The sequence below is a fragment of the Phascolarctos cinereus genome, unplaced genomic scaffold (assembly GCF_003287225.1).
Source record: "Phascolarctos cinereus isolate Bilbo 61053 unplaced genomic scaffold, phaCin_HiC Scaffold_2;HRSCAF=192, whole genome shotgun sequence".
Classification (NCBI taxonomy): domain Eukaryota; kingdom Metazoa; phylum Chordata; class Mammalia; order Diprotodontia; family Phascolarctidae; genus Phascolarctos; species Phascolarctos cinereus.
Window position 1 is genome coordinate 64,317,951 of NW_027555625.1, and position 16,537 is coordinate 64,334,487.

At 42.2% G+C, this 16,537-nt stretch overlaps 1 protein-coding gene across 6 annotated transcripts in view; it reads right to left on the bottom strand.

Annotated features, from left to right (window-relative positions):
- The window catches only part of CDH5 (cadherin 5), a 54,821-nt gene extending 40,110 nt beyond the window's left edge, over positions 1-14,711 (bottom strand). For all 6 annotated transcript variants that reach the window (XM_020989452.2, XM_020989455.2, XM_020989453.2 and 3 more), the window contains exon 1: positions 14,420-14,711. The gene's annotated coding sequence lies outside the window, so the exon portion shown is untranslated. The remainder of the gene's footprint in view (positions 1-14,419) is intronic.
- Positions 14,712-16,537: the final 1,826 nt, after the last annotated feature.

A 16,537-nucleotide genomic window follows, 5' to 3' on the forward strand; every position in this document is an offset into this window, starting at 1 on the left:
ATATCTATGTATATATATATATATATATATATATATAGTACTTAGCACAGTGCCTGGCACATAGTAGGTGCTATATATATGTGTGTGTGTACACACATATAACATAGTAGGTATTTATATATATGTATAGTAGGTGAGATATATATATATATAGTAGATGATACATATATATATCTAATAGGTGATATATATATGTATGTATGTGTATGTGGGTATGCACACACACACCACACACACACACACACACACACACACACACACACACACACACACACACACACATTCCCTTCTTTTTCCTAGATGCCAAAACTTTTAGCTACACCTCTGGGCCTAATTTTTAGAAAGTTTCTTGTTATGCCAATCAAAATTTGCTTTCCCATAGCTTCTATTCAGACACCACTACCCTGAATAAGTCTGTTATCCTCCCAGATGGACACACCTGAGACAACTGTCAGAGATGATAATTCATAGGACAGCTCCCCATCTGCATTGTTAAGAGGGACTTTCCTCGTTGGGATTTCCTTACACTGAAGAAACCAGGTTTGGGCCAACTTGTAGGACATTGCTATTCTTTTTTTTTCTGGGGCTAATCAAAACAAGTTTAATCCTTCCTCCCTGAAAGTCTCTCAGATGCTTGAAGATGGCTGTCATGACCCCCTGAAGCATCTCTTCTCTTCTTCCTTCAGCTGATCTTACGCTATGATTCTGGCACTCTCCTCTGATCATTCTCTACCTTGTGAATGCCTCTCCCTAAATGTGGTAGAGCTGAACCAAAGTCCCTTATACTTTTCCCTGGTTAAGCCACATCTGGAGAATTATTGCTTCTCCATGACTCTCAGTTATCCATTTTGCAGATTATCCATAGCACAGGCTCCGGCCACATGTTAACTCCTCGCTTGCCTCTCTGCTGACATGGTTGCTCCCCTTCACTCTGTTGAGAGGACTAAACTACATGATTAAAGTTTTATTTCTTTCCTTCCCCCCAAAAAAATCAAAGTCCCTGTTTTTTTCCCCTCTAGATCAAGGTTCCTGTCATTCTTCTACAAATCTATTACTAGAGCCCCATCATATTTTGTAGTCCCTGATTCATTGGGAGTCTACAGCTTCCTGTTGAATTGGTGGCCACAGAACGGGCCCTGTTTTGACCAATCAATCAGAAGTGGATCATTTGAGTGCTTGGTCCTTCTCCTTTAGCAGCTGGGAAGGAATCCATCTAATCTAAGTTTTGTTCTTCATGCTTAGACTGTCCAGTCATCCGGGGGTGGGAGAGTTAGGAAAGCTGCACGAAGGAAGAACAAATCATTTCACTATTCAACCTCCATCCATAATGGAGACCTTATCCTATAATGGAGACCACTAGATTTGAAGTCCAAAGATCTGGGTTCAAATCCTAACCTGTCACTTACTACTAAGTGACTACGAGTCAATGTATCTCTCTGAGTTGAACGCTGTCTCCCTTGCCCAGAATGCTCTTACTTTACTTTTGCCTCTTATAATCCCTTGATTCCTTCAAAGTTCAACTCAGGCACTACCTCCTTCTAGAGCAGGAGTTCTTAACTTTCTCTGTAGAGTCCTTTGGTGGTCTGGTGAAGCCTGTGGACCCCTCCTCAGAATGATGTCTTTAAACTCATAAAATAAGACACATAGGATTTCAAAGGACATCAATTATATGGGAAATAGAGATGAGATTTTTTTCCCATTCAAGTTCATGGACTCCCTGAAACAGGGTCCATTTATTCCAGATTAAGAACTTGTATACTACAGGCTTATCCTGATTCCCCTACCCAATGTCTCAGCTGCTAGAACTCCCTTACATTACTAGGTATTTTACTTTATACATATTGTCCTTCTACTTAGATGAGTAGATGTTGTTTATCTTGATAGAATGTAAGTTCCTTGAGGGCAGGCACTGTTTCATTTTTGTCTATCTCTCAGGTGCCTGGCACAGTGTCAGGCACATGGTAAATGCTTAATGAATACTTTTTGATGGATGGATTAATTAATATAAAATGGGGTTGCTAACCCATGCATTGTTTCCTTCACAAGGATGAAAAGAAAAAAAAAAGAAAAAAATTATAAACCTTAAAGTACTGAAGAATTGTGTTTCTGTTATTAATCATAATAAACCAGGCTTAGCTCAGGGACTGTCTCCTCCATGAAGCCTCCTCTGACAACTTTAGGCCCCCATCATCTCCCTCTTTGTTCAACTTCTAGAAAATTGAGACTATATAAAAGTGGCGATAAATAATTATGGAAGCTCACATGTTTATGGCACTTTACAGTTTACAAAATGTTTTCCTTACAAACAACTCATGAAACTTTTAAGAGCTTACATTGTAGCAGGGGAACCAAGATATTGAACAATTGAGGTTCTTTTCAGTGGTCCGCTATCGCCTTGGGGATAAAATACAGGCACCTCAACTTGGCATTTAAGGCCTTTTGCAGTCTGGTTCTCCATGCCTTTTTAGACATATTTCATGTTACTCCACCTCTGTGCATTCTTGTTTCACCAAACTGTGAGTTTCTGAACTCATCATTCCATAAACCAACTGCCATGCATTTACATAGACTGTCCCCTATGCCAGGAATGCATTCTCCTCACTTCCATCTCTTAGTATCCTTAGCATCTTTTAGAACCCTCCCTCCCTTCCTTCCTTCCTTCCTTCCTTCCTTCCTTCCTTCCTTCCTTCCTTCCTTCCTTCCTTCCTCCTCCTTCCTTCCTTCCTTCCTTCCTTCCTTCCTTCCTTCCTTCCTCCCTCTCTCCTTCCTTCCTTCCTTCCCTCCCTCTCTCCTTCCTTCCTTCCTTCCATTTTTCCATCTACCTGATTCTAAGTGTAGTGGTATATCCACCATCTAATCCTTCCTTATCTCTTTTCTGACCCTGCCTCACTATTCGTTAATATTCTCTCTCTCCTGAAATTACTTTGTATTTGCATAAAATGTGGAAGCATTGTACTCTCCAGTGGAATACAAACTCTTTGAAGGCAGGGGCTATTTTTTTTAATATCCCGAGTGTCTGAGATATTACCTTGACATGAACAGCATTTAATTAATCTTTGTTGAATTGAAGTGAAAAGATGCAAGATAGCATACACTTAAAAGCAGGGTCTTAAATGCATCTTTATATATAGATCCATAAAATCATGGAATTTCACTATTGGGAAACACTCCACTGTGTCCAGTCCACATACGACTTCAGCCTCAATGGATTTATGATATTATTGATGTGGAGTACTCCTTCCAGTGATGGAGATAATGGCCTGTCCTTGCTGGTCTATCCTGTGTATCCCTTGTCCATGTCCTCTAGTGACTCCACCACAGTGGATATGCCCAACATCCTGAAGGCTTTACTGTAGTTCCCTTGACATTATTTGGATGCCAGTCTACACTTGAATCCTTTTTACATCTCTAGCAAATAACCATCTAGGCTGGTCTTGAAGATCTTCATCCCAAAGGAGCCAATTCCATTTTAGACAGCTCTAATTTTCTTAATTCAATACTCCAGTGGATCCTTGGCTTTTGCCACGTGGACGCTCCTTCTAATGACAGTTTGTTTAGTCTGGTGGACGCAGCACTAGACTTGGAATCAGGAAGATCTAGATTCCAAACCCACCTAACACATTTATTAGCTGTGTTGTTGTTATTCAGTCATGTCTGACTCTTCGTGACCCCATGGACCATACTGTTCATGGGGTTTTTTTTTTTTTGGCAAAGATACTGAAGTGGTTTGCTTCTCCAATGGATTAAGACAAACAGAGGTTGAGTGACTGGCCCAGAGTCACACAGCTAGGAAATGTCTGAAGCTGGATTTGAACTCAGGTCTTCCTGACTCTGGGCTCAGTACTCTATTCACTGAGACACCAGTTGCCTCTTACTAACTGCATGACCCTAGGCAAATCATTTAACCTCTCTGCTACTTGTTTTTCTTATCTTTAAAATGAAGAGACTAGAGTCAATAGTCTCCAAAATCTTTTAGATCTAAATCTATAATCATATTATCCTATACCAATTTCAACACATCCATGCTGGTCCATCCTGTGCAACTTAGATCCAAATCTTTCCATATGTTTGACCTAGGAGATTCACTCAATGTGCTGGAGCCCTTTCTCCAGTTCTTCTGCCACCATGGGCTATCCATTGATCAGTCTCAGGTTTGTTATGGGATTGACCTGTATTTTTCCAGTGACACACTTCTGTGCTGACATCCTTTGCCCTGTCTTTCTTGTTCACGCCTACCATGTATGTCCACACTGCTTTTTAGTTGATCCCTAATTTCAATTCTTCAGAGACTCTAGTGTTCCCTCTCATGGACAAATGCAAATGGACAAAGAATTGGTTCTAGGACTTAACAGGAGCCCTCCTAGTCTACATAGCTTCAGGTGGTAGTTACAGTAAAAATACTTGTTCAATGAATTAGTGAGATAGGATTGCATTGCCTCTGGGAAATTATAAAGTTTTTTTTTTAATGACCCCGAATTTCTCCCTGAGACAAGAGCCCATCTTTTTAAAGTTTTCCAATGATGCCCTGTGGCTGCAGATCATGGGAATTCCTTACAATGTAACTAAATCAGACTTTCTGCACTTTGTACAATTAGTCAAAGTGGTGCAAATCTTCTTTCACAAGACCAGTCCTTATAAGGATCATACGATGTAAGTTATAGAAAGTGGTAGATGACCACTTTACAATCTTGGTTGCCCTTCTCTGGATGTATTTAATATCTTCCTAAAATGTCCCAGTTTTTAAAGAAGGAAAGAGGGTAGAATCTTCAAACCTGGTTACCTAGGTTTGCAACCTGGGTGTCACCCTGGATTTCTCACTCTTCCTCACCTTCCATATGTAATCAGTCGCCATCTTGTTGATTCTATTTCTATAATGTGTCTCACGCCATCCTTTTCTCTCCACTCACGTGGCTGCTGCTTCGGGTTAGGCCTTTATCACTTCTCACCTGGACTATCTCAATAATCTCTTAACTGGTCTTCCTACCTTGTCTCTTTCTTTTGTGGTCCCTCCTACATACTGCTGCACAAGTGATTTTCTGAATGCACAAGTCTGACCATGTCACTATCCTGTTCAATAAACTTCAATGGCTCCTCCCTATCATCACTAGGATTAAACATAATTCCTTTGTTTGACATTTAAAGTGAGGGAGCAAGCATTTACTGGGTGCCAGACACTGTGCTAAATGGTTTACAAACATTATCTCATTTGATCCTCATAATAACCCTGGGAGTACAAATTGAGGCAAATGGAGATTAGGTGACTTGCCTAGGGTCACACAGCTAGTCTTATGCTGAAGCCAGATCTGAAGTCAGGTCTTTCTGACTCCAGGTCAAATGTGCCACTCAATTGCCCTTCATGACCTGGCTTCAACCTATCTTTCCAGTCTAATTATACATTACTTCCCTTCACATATCCTAAAGTCTAGCACAATTGGCCTGAGTGGGGTTTCCTTACTCACTACATTCTACTTCCCAACCTTTTTGCTTTGTGTAGGCTTTTCCCCCAAGCCCAGTCCTTGCCTCCATTTCTTAGAATCCATAGCTTCCTTTAAAGTTTGACTCAAATGCCACTTCCTACATTAGATCGTTCCTGATTCTCCCAGCTGCCAGTATCTCCCTTGCAAATGATCATGGATTTATTCCATATCTATGTCATTTTGTGCACATTATCTCCCCTGATAGACTGCAAGCTCCTTCAAGCCAAGGATTGTCTCATTTTTGTCTTTGTAGGCCCAGTGTCTAGCACATCAGTATCTTGACTGAATGTTGATTGGTAAGCTTGATTTTGATTCCTGGAAAAATTTTAGACTTATTGTTAAAGGAATGGTTTGTAAGTACTTGGAAAAGAGTGGAGTGAATACTATAGGTTCAACAAGAATAAGTCATTTCAACTTGATCTTATTTCCTTTTTTTGATAGGATTACTGGGCTGCCAAGTTCAGGGAATGCTATAGACATTGAATACCTAGATTTTTACAAGGCACTTGATAGTCTTTCATGGTATACTTGTTCCCTTGATGGAGCGATGTTGGCTCCGTGATAGCAAAATTAAGTTGATTTGAAACTGATTGATTAACTAGACCCAAGGAGTGGTGATAATAGCAGGATAGCGACCTGAATGGGGGTCTCTATTGGATTGCTCCTGGGATCTATCCTTGACTTTATTCTGTTCAATATTTTGTCAATGACTTGGATGAAGAGGAGGGAAAAGGATAGGGGAAGAACCATTTATATGGTGCCAGACTGAAGTCAGAGTTCCTGGGAACAACAGACCTTGAGACAAGGGTCCATCTTTATTAATACTGATAGTCTTCTCATAATGTCCTATGGCTGCAAATCATGTGATTTCTTTGTTGTTCTTGTTGTGCAGTCTTGTCTGACTCTTCATGACCCCATTTGGAGTTTTCTTGGCAAAGATACTGGAGTAGTTTGCCATTTCCTTCTCTAGCTCATTTTACAGATGAGGAAACTGAGGCAAACAGAAGTTAAGTGGCTTGCCTAGGGTCGCCCAGCTAGTAAGCATGAGGCTGGATTTGACCTCAGGTCTTCCTGATTCTAGGCCCAGGACTCTATCCAGTGAGCCATCTTGCTGGATTTTCCTACAACATGACAAAATCAGACTTTCTGAACCTCATCCAATTACTCCAAACAGAGCAAGTCTAAGCCCTTTTTCACATGATCAGTCCTTGAAGGCAGCTAACATGTTCTCCCGTTCCTTCAGCCAATTTTCACAACAGCCATTCACATGTTTTACTCTTAGGGGAAGAGGTGCACGTGTTGTAGTGGAAAGGAAACTGGAAGAACCATAAGAGAAATGGGCTCAAACCCTATGACCATGACCAAATTACTTAGTATCTCTGAACCTCAGTTTTCTCATCCATGAAATAGAAATAATCTAAAAACACCTGTAGCATCTATAAAGATGAAGCTTAATAGAGATAAATGTCCTATGCTTGAGCTTTTAAAAAATCAACCTCAAAAGTACAAGTATGAAAGAAGTGTGGCAAGATAGCATTCCATAGGGAAAATCTGGTGGTTTTAGTGGACTTCAGGGTCAGTGGGAGCCAACAGTGTGATATGGCAGCCAAAAAACTTAGTTCTGTCCTAGATCTCAGAAAGAGAGGTACAGTATCAATTACTAGGGAGGTGAAGATCCTATTGTCTTCTGCCTCAGTCGGCCCATATTTGGAGAATCTTATTTAGTCCTGGACAAAACATTTTTAGAAGGACGTTGAAAAATAGAACTGTGTCTTAAGGGGGGTGGCTAGGATTCTGAGGGCGCCAGAGGTCCTTCCATATTAGGATCTGCTGAAGGAATTAGGGATCTCGGATAAGAAAGTAACATAGTGGGCAGTCAAGTATTTGCGGACCATTGTGTAGTAGATAAATTAGTTTTGTTCTTCATTGTCCCAAAATGGCGGCATGAAAAGCAATGGAGTGAATAAGGGTCAGGATAAGTTCTCTCTAAGTTCCCATTTTAGCTGTAAATTCTATGGTTCTATAAATTGTACAGGGGTAGATTTCTCTCAATACAAGGAAGAACTTCCTTACAATTTGAACCAAAAGTAGACTGGGAAATAGTGACCTTGGGAAATAGTGGGATTTCCATCACTGGAAATCTTTAATGGGGTGACCATTTGGGGGGGATGTTGGAGGATATAGAGGGAATTCATAATCAGATGTGGGTTAGACCTCTGATGTCGTGGCAGTTAGGTGGTGCCATTGTAGCAGATAGAGTTCTGGACTTTGAGTCAGGAAGACTCCTCTTCCTGGGTTCAAATATGATCTCAGATACTTACTAGCTATGTGACCCTGGGCAAGTCACTTAACCCAGTTTGCCTCAGTTCCTCGTCTGTCAAATGAACTGGAGGAGGAAATGGCAAACCCCTCCAGTATCTTTGTCAAGGAAACCCCAAATGGGGTCACAAAGAGTCAGACACAATTGAAAAAATGACTCAACAACACCTCTGATGTCCCTACCAAGATTGAGAGTTTGCAATTCTGTGACTGATTTTTATCCTTTCAGATGGCTTTCCATCTATCTACTCTGTTTTTATCTTGTACTCACCCAGTTATTTTCATGTTGCCTCCCCCATTAGAGTGTAAGCTCCATGAGGGCAGGGCTTCTTTTTGCCTTTTGTTGTATTTTCAATGCATAGCACAATGCCTGGCACGTAGTAAATGCTTATAATGCTTTTTCCACTGACTGATTCGGCCATGGCTCCCTTTTGTTACTGGAAAGAGAGGAGAAAAACTCCAGTGGTTGGATACCAGCAGTGGGTAAGAAAAATAATCGACTGATAAAATGGATTTTTATTTGACTTTTGCTACCTTGACCAGCTTCTCCACCAGAGAATGATCTGTCATCTCCTATTCTGTCTCAGCAAAGGGCCATGAGTCACTGGGGCTTCTAAGTTTAAAACTAAACATGCCTCCTCCTGCTTTCCTGTTTTTCACATCCTGCTTTTGTTTCAGCAAAACAATCGCCCAGGTTGGTCCTGCCTGGCTCTTCTAAACTTAACTCTCTCAGGGAAACTCCCTGATGGCCCAGACAAAGTGACCGAGAGACCAGATGGTCTGTAAGTAGGTAACAGTGGTTATTAGCCTTAAGAAAGAGTCCTGTGTTCTTGTTCAAAGGGATGGTTAATTCAAGCATAGCGGCTTCAGCAGTCCTGAGTGTGCCCTGGCAAACCAAATGTAGAACAAAGGTTTTCTGGTTAGAACACAGAGAGAAAACCGGGAAGGAAGGCAAGAAAAAGGGGAAAGTTAGGGAAGGAATATGGTGGAGGAAAGGAGGAAGTGGAGGAGGGGAAGAAGGGAAAGAGGAGGTAGAAGACATCTCACTAACAATTCTTTTATTCCTTTCTATACTTTTCCTTATTATTCCATCTCATTTAATTCTGCATTATTCCTTAAGTGAATCACTGCACAGAGTGTTAGGCTTGGAGCCAGGATGACTTGAGTTCAAATCTGGTCTCAGGCACTTAACTAGCCGTGTGACCCTGGGCCAGTGACTTAATGTCTTTTAGCTTCTCTTTCATGAACCAGATGGGGTCGTGAAGAATTGGACGTGACTGAAATGACTGAACAGCAAAGCCTCTGTTTCCTCATCTGTGAAATGGAGATAATAGGACCGATGTCACAGGGTTGTAGCGAGGCGCCAGATAATACATGTGAAGCCTATAGCACACAAGGTACTACCTGAAAGTTAGCTATTATTATTATTTCCCTTCCCTGTGTAATAATAAGGGGGCAGCTAGATGGCTCAGTGGGTAGAATGCTGGGCCCGAAGTCAGGAAGACCTGAGTTCAAATCTGGCCTCAGACACTCACTAGCTGTGTGACCCTGGCCAAGTCACTGAGACTCTGTTTACCTTAATCCACTGCAGAAGGGAATGGTAAACTACTCCAGGATCTTTGCCAAGAAAACCCCCTGGACAGTGTGGCACATGACATTACAGAGTCAGAATCAACTGAACAATAACAACAGCAACATGATAATAATATGTGCTAGACACTGTGCTAAGTACTTTATACCTATCTCATTGTATTCTCACAACAGCGCTGGGAAGTAGGTACTATTATTATCCTCATTTTACAGTTGAGGAAACGAGGTAAACAGAGGGTAGTGACTTGTCTAAGGTCATCCACCTGGTAAGTATCTGCAGCTGGATTTGAATTCAGGTCTTTTTGACTCCAGGCCCAGCACCCTATCCATTGTGCCAACTATTACCATACCATCTTCCAGTCCATGTACCTAGTGGGTAGAGTGTTGGGCTTGGACCCAGAAGACGTGGATTTGATTTCTACCTCAGATACTTCACAGCTGTGTGATCGTGGGCAGAGGCTTAAACTCCCAGAGCCTCTGTTTTCTCATCTGTGAAATGACAATAATAATGCTCTACCAACCTTACTGGCTCATTGCAAGGAAGGAATTTTGCAAACCTTGAAGTTCTATATGCCAATTATTATTATTATTATTGTTATTTTTATTATTATTGTCATTATTATTACTGTTACTTTTCATTTCATCCTAACCTAACCATTCCATCTTACTTAGTACTATCCTGTTCCATCCTCCCCCATTCTATTTCTTTCTATCTCGCAGGACCAGAAGGTTAAAAATTGAATGGGCCCTTAGAGATCATCTTAGGCAGCACATTTCTTATTTTTCATAAAAGACAACAGGACCTCAGGAAGTGACTTGCCCATAGTTATATATAAATAATAAATAATAGAATTAAGATTTAACTCTTTTGACTTCAAATCCAACACTGTTTTCGCCATGCCAGCCTATCCTACTCCATCCCGTCCTATCCTACTCCACCCCATCCATTTGCATTTATTATGCACCCACTGTGTACCAGGTATTTTGGTGATACTAACAGTGACGTGGATTACCCGCCTTTGGCTTAAACTCTGTGCTCATGTTCACCATTTCAGCTTACAACCAGGGTTCTCAGAAGCAGGATACAGCCCACAGAGTGTCCTTGGAAGCCTCCCGTACCTCAGCTTCTCTCTCTTCCTGGCCCCTTCACCACTGTCCCCAGCCCAGAGCCCAGTGCACTGTTTTTTCTCCCGTAGTGCGCTGAGCTCCACATCTTTCCCCCTGATCCCTGTCCCACCAGAGCTGCTGTCCTTTCAGAGCCCTACTACTGGCTACCTCTCATTTATGTAGGACTTTAGGACTGCAAGGGGCCTGGCATCTCGTCTAACAACATTACTTATCCAGCTTTCATGAATATTCCACTTTAGGGCTTACAAAGCACATTCCTTCTGATACTCACGTGAGGTAGGCAGGACAAGTGTTATTTTACAGATAGGGAGAGGAAGAGATGATGACAGGCTGGTCATATGGAATGAATGTGGAAAACTAGAGTCCCCTACTGATAGCTTCCCCATGCCAGGAGAAAATGGCATGGGTTTCCAGCCCATTGGGTGGAGCCCCTGTGGGGAACTGTTGGGAAGGGGGGTGGTGGTGGGGGGTGGTGGGGGGATGGGGAGGTGGGGGGGTGAGGGGTGGGGGTGGGGAGGCCAGAGTCACACAGGATGACTGGGCATAGAATCATGGTGGGAGGTGGGTGGAGAGGGGACTCCCAAATCAATGAGTTCACAGATCCATTTGAGAGGGGAGAGAAATTGTAGATGTGAGGCCCTCATTTACACTGAGGCTCAGTGCCTGACAAGAACTTACTACTCATTCCCTTACATGAGCTCCATTTAGGGTTTTAAAAAAAGGTGCTATGCATCACCTATATCAAATCGCTTGCCTTCTCAATGAGGAAGGGAGGGGAGGAAGGGGGGAAGGGAAGGAGAGAGGGAAAGAACTTCAAACTCAAACATTTTTAAAAATGTTAAAAATTGTTTTCACGTGTAATTGAGGAAAAATAAAATATAAAATTCTTTTAAAAAGAGGGTGCTCAGGAAGTGATCATGATAGCTCACTTTTACATAGAGCTTTATAGCCTACAGAGTCCTTTCCTCACAACAGCCTTGGGAGGCAGTGATCTAGACTTATTGTTCCCATTTCCATAGATGAAGAAGCGGAGGCTCTGAGGAATACTAGTCACATAGCTAATGAGTAATAGGACTCAGGCTTCTTGACAACAAATCTAATTTTTTTTAATACTACTCCATGCCTCTTTGGTCCTACAGACACAATCTCTAATAATAGAATTTCAGGGGTGTTAGTAATAGCTGATAACAAATGACTAACATTTACACAGCACTTACTACGTGCCTATCGCTAAGCCCTTTATATTTATTATCTCATTTGATCCTCACAACAACCTAGGTGGTAGGTGCTATTCTTAACCCCGTTTTACAGATGAAGAAACTGAAGCAAACAGGTAAAATGACTTGCCCAGGGTCACACAGCTGGAAAATGTCTGAGGCTGGATTTGAGCTCTGCTCTTCCTGACTCCAGGGTGACTCTCTCTCGGTTGTACCATCTAACCTTAGTAGGCAGGTGGGAGGTATCACTTTTCTGGGCAGGGAGTGGGGGCAGAACGGTCTTTTCACCCATGCCCCACAATTTACACCACACACCTTGCTTTTTGGCCCTAGGATAACATTAGCTTTCTAAAGGGTCTTGACTCATTTAAATCATCAGATGTTTGGATGATGATGAAGAGAATCTTAGAAATCACAGACCTAGAGCCAAAGGGACCTCAGAATCCATCTAGTGCAATCCACCCATGGATTCCTCAAATGAGGAAAATTGAGGCCCAGAGCAGTAAATTCACACAGGTAGTAAAAGTCAGAGATGAGGCTTGAGCACGTATCCTCTGACCTCGGAGACAATGAATGCTCTTTGCCTCACATTATGTTGTCTCCTCTTCTGTGAGGGATGAGCAGACTGAAGCTTAGAAGGAGTAAACCGTTTGGCCAAGGTCATTCAGTGACCACAAAAGAGCTGGGACCAAAGCATAGGACTCCTGACTCTCAGGCTACCAGTGTTCCACCATTATAGAAAAGAGCTCCTCAGAAAACTTTAGTTTTTCTCTGGTTTTATATCTTCTTTTACCTTTTAAACACACACACACACACACACACACACACACACACACACACACACACACAAATACAAACATGGGCTATAGAAAAATGCCCCAAATGGTGAGAACTGTCCATTCGTGCTCTAAGTATTCCCATTGCTGGCACATGACTGATTATCTCATTTCCTAGTTTTGGGTCATAAAGTTATAGATTCATAGATTGGTAGAATTGGAAGAAACCATAGAGAACATTCAGTGCAACACTTTCCTTCTTTTTACAGATGAGGAAACTGAGGACGAGGGTGGGAAATGACTTTGCCACGGCCACACAGTGAGTTGGTGGTGGGGCTAGGATCTTGATTTAGATCCTTCAGTGCCTGGCCCAGGACTCTTACCACTACATCATGCTTTCCCCCCACTGAACTTGGTGAAAATTGGTTGTAAGGCAGTGCCTGAGGAGAAGGCATGGAGGCAGCAGCCAAGAAGGTTTCATATAAGACAAACTTTGGGGACATTTGGTGCTCAGATCCCATGTGGGAGTCCTACAGAGCAGGCAGTGGGGAGTACTGGTCTGTAAGTGTCCAGGGTGGGCTGGGCACAGTCCTGAGGCTAGCTGACATTTTTATTAGGAAAGTATCTTATCTCTCTTTTTGACTCCCCAAAGTGTTTCTCATTACACTGGCCTGGATCCTTTTGACTTCAGGGGTGGAGAAAATTCCAAACGGAAGACCTAGCTCACAGAACTATAACTCAGTCTCATGACTTGGAAAATGGGCAGAAGATGGAAAGAATTTGGAGGAGACTGTTTTTGGGGTGACTTGGAGGGGGTGGTCTCCTGCCTTGCCATGAATCCATTTACTTCATCCTTTTAATTCAGTCTCTAAGTCATTAAGTGGATAAACCGGACAGGGTTGGGAAGAGAGACTCAGAACACTCTAGGATAAAAGAGGCAAAGAGACAGGATACTACTTCTTGGAAGTAGTCCAATGGCATGGAAAAGAAATTGGACTGGGTATCAGCCTTGAGTTTAAGTCCTCTGTCTTCTGGGTGATCTTCTCTTATAAATTGCGGGAAGTAGACAAGATGGTTTCTGAGAGTCTTCCCTGCTCTTCCCTGTTCCCTTTTAGTCCAGATCTTTTCTTCTAAGGTCATGGAAACAGATTTATAGCTAGAAAGGACCTCAGCAGTTACTTAGTCCAAGCCCTTTATTTTACAGAGGAGGAAACTCAGAGAATCTAAGTGAGTTATCCAAGGACACACACAACGAATAACACTAAAATAAGAATACAGATTTTCTGACTCCAAATCTAAGACTCTTTGTCTATTGTACCCCTCTTGCTATCCTTTCCATTTCTGAACTTTTAAAGTTTTTCATAAAGAACAGACACTGAGGGTCACACTGGACGAGTGAAGGATTCAAAGACTTTATATACATAGATGTGTACATATCTATAATTATGCTTATCTATATGTATATATATGTATGTATATATATATATATAATATATATATATATGTATGTATGTATACATACACACATACACACATATATTTGTTCCAGATCTGTAATTTTATCTATGTTGGGAACTCTTGGTACAGAATTCCCCCTACCATGACTGAGAGAGGCTGGGGCACTGAGAGGGTATGTTACTTGTCTGTGGACACACAGCCAGTACGGTCAATATGTGTGTCAGGGAAGCAATTGACCTCATTTCTTCCTTACTTCCAAGGCTGGACCTCTATCTCCTATGCCTTGCTTCCCAAACGTGCATCTATGTATGTGTACATGTATACATTTTACTTTCCCTACTGGCCTAAATCTCCTAATAAACTCGACCCCAATTTCAGTCCTTTCCTTTCCCCCCCATCAGGATACAGGAAATCAAGAAAGTTGTTTATCCCCAAGGGAGTAGTGGTCTCTTACCTTAGCTTTGTCCCCGGAAGTGGGGCTGAATGTCCCTGGGTCCTTTGCCTTCTGCCCAATCTAAGAGAAAGGCTCGGCGGAGAACACACAGAGGCTTCGGTGACCCTGTCCTGAGTGGGCCACTGGGTGTGTGCAGCCTCCCTCCTCCCTCCAGCTTTTCCAACTCAGCTTCCCTCCCGGCATGGTTTCCTGTTATTGTTCTTCTGAGAGTTGGGCCTGGAGAGGAAAGCTCCAGATACATGAAGGTTGCATTGTGAGGGGCAGAGCTGCCCTGGACCTGCCTGAGGACTGCCTCTGGGATATTGTAAATCTGGAGGACTCTGTTGATTTTATGTCTGTCCTATTAATTTTATATGGGTAAACAGTTTTGGGGCTGGGCCTAAGGGGGATATCCTGGGACACTGTTCAGGGCTGCCTAGGCCAGTCACCTGGCATTCTGAAGGCAGAGGGTCCCACCCGTTTTGGAGTGAGGGGCAACCAAGGCTAGAATTTGTCCAAAGCCTTTACAGTGCGGTAGGCAAAGGATTAGAGGGTCTTGTGCTATAGACTTATTGTGGGAGGCCAAGATCCTATAAGGTATGTAGGTGAAGTAACTTGCTTGGTTCAAGTGTCAGTCAGGAGCTGAATCCAGGTCTCTTAACTCTGAATTCAATGTCCTTTCCATCCCATCAATCAAGTTCCATCTTTGTGATTGAATTATTCGGGGGCTCTGCTCTAGATTTCTAATAAAAGGTCACAGGACGGATTTGGGGTTTACAGGGCTTGTAATCAGGAGTCAACAGATGACTCTTCTGCCTTTAATGAAAATCATTTCTCTTCTCGGCTTAATTTCCCACATCTGTAAAATGAGTTGGAAGTGCAGTGGGGGAGTGGGACAGAGCAGCAGCCTAGGAGTCAAGAATTTTAGGTTGTAGTGCTGGCTCTGCCACCAGTGGAGTTTGTGGCCTTAGGCAAATCACTGTCCTGTCTGGCCCTCAGTTTCCCTCTTCTTTAAAATGAGGTGATTGGACTATGTTATCTCTGAGATCCTTCCAGTTTTAAAAGCTCTCAATAGAACATAACACTTTTTTAATATATTTTTTTGTTTTGAATTTAGTGAACATCAAAAAATAAAGAGGGCATTTACGTATTGAAAACAGAACAGAAGATTATATATGAAACTACGAATCTATTTTATGCAGCTTACTTTAAAAGAGTGTATAAATTCAATGCTACTTTCACAGGTGTTCTGATTGTGTTTCCCTCTTAGCTCCATTTCTGTTCTGTTCTGTGAAATTTTAAACGCATTTCAAAGACATTCTTTTGTTTCTTTTCTTCTTTTTGGAGAGGAATATTATTATTTGCTAACTCCTTTCTCTTTCCCCATAACCTCCCTCCCTATTCCCACAGTGAAAGCACAATATTTGTAACAAATAAGCAGAGTTAAGCAACATAAATCCACACATTTGCCATGTCCAGAAATGTATGCTTCATTCTGCCCTTGGCTTCGGGAGCTGGGTAGCACGCTTCATTACCGGTCCTTCGGAGCTGTGGTTGGGTCATTGATTTCAATAAGGGTTCTTAAGTCTTTCATTTTACGGTGTTGTTATGGTGGATGGTGTTCTCTGGGTGACTTTTGGGGGATGGTTCCGAACTGCTTTCCAAAATGGCTGGATCACTTCCCAACCCGCCACTTCACAACTGGTTCGACAGAGGGCTCTTCTTTTGAAGCCCCTCCAACAACTGTCATCTTCATTTTTTGTCATCTTTGCAATCTGATAGATGTGAAGTGGAACCTTAGAGTTGCTTTAATTTGCATTTCTTAAGCAGCTAGGTGATGACATAGTGGATAGAATGCCAGGCTGCAGTCAGGAAGACTCATCTTCCTGAGTTTAAATCTGGCCTCAGATACTTACTTAGCTGTGTGACCCTGGGCAAGCTTGTTTGCCTCAGTATCCTTATCTGTAAAATGAGCTGCAGAAGGAAATGACAAACCTCTCCAGCATCTCTGCCAAGAAAACCCCAAATAGGATCATGAAGAGTTGGACATGACTGAATAATGATTAACAACAAAATGTTACCACGTGTTTGGTACTATGCCAGTGATAGTGATAACAGATATAAACAGAGTAGATTTAA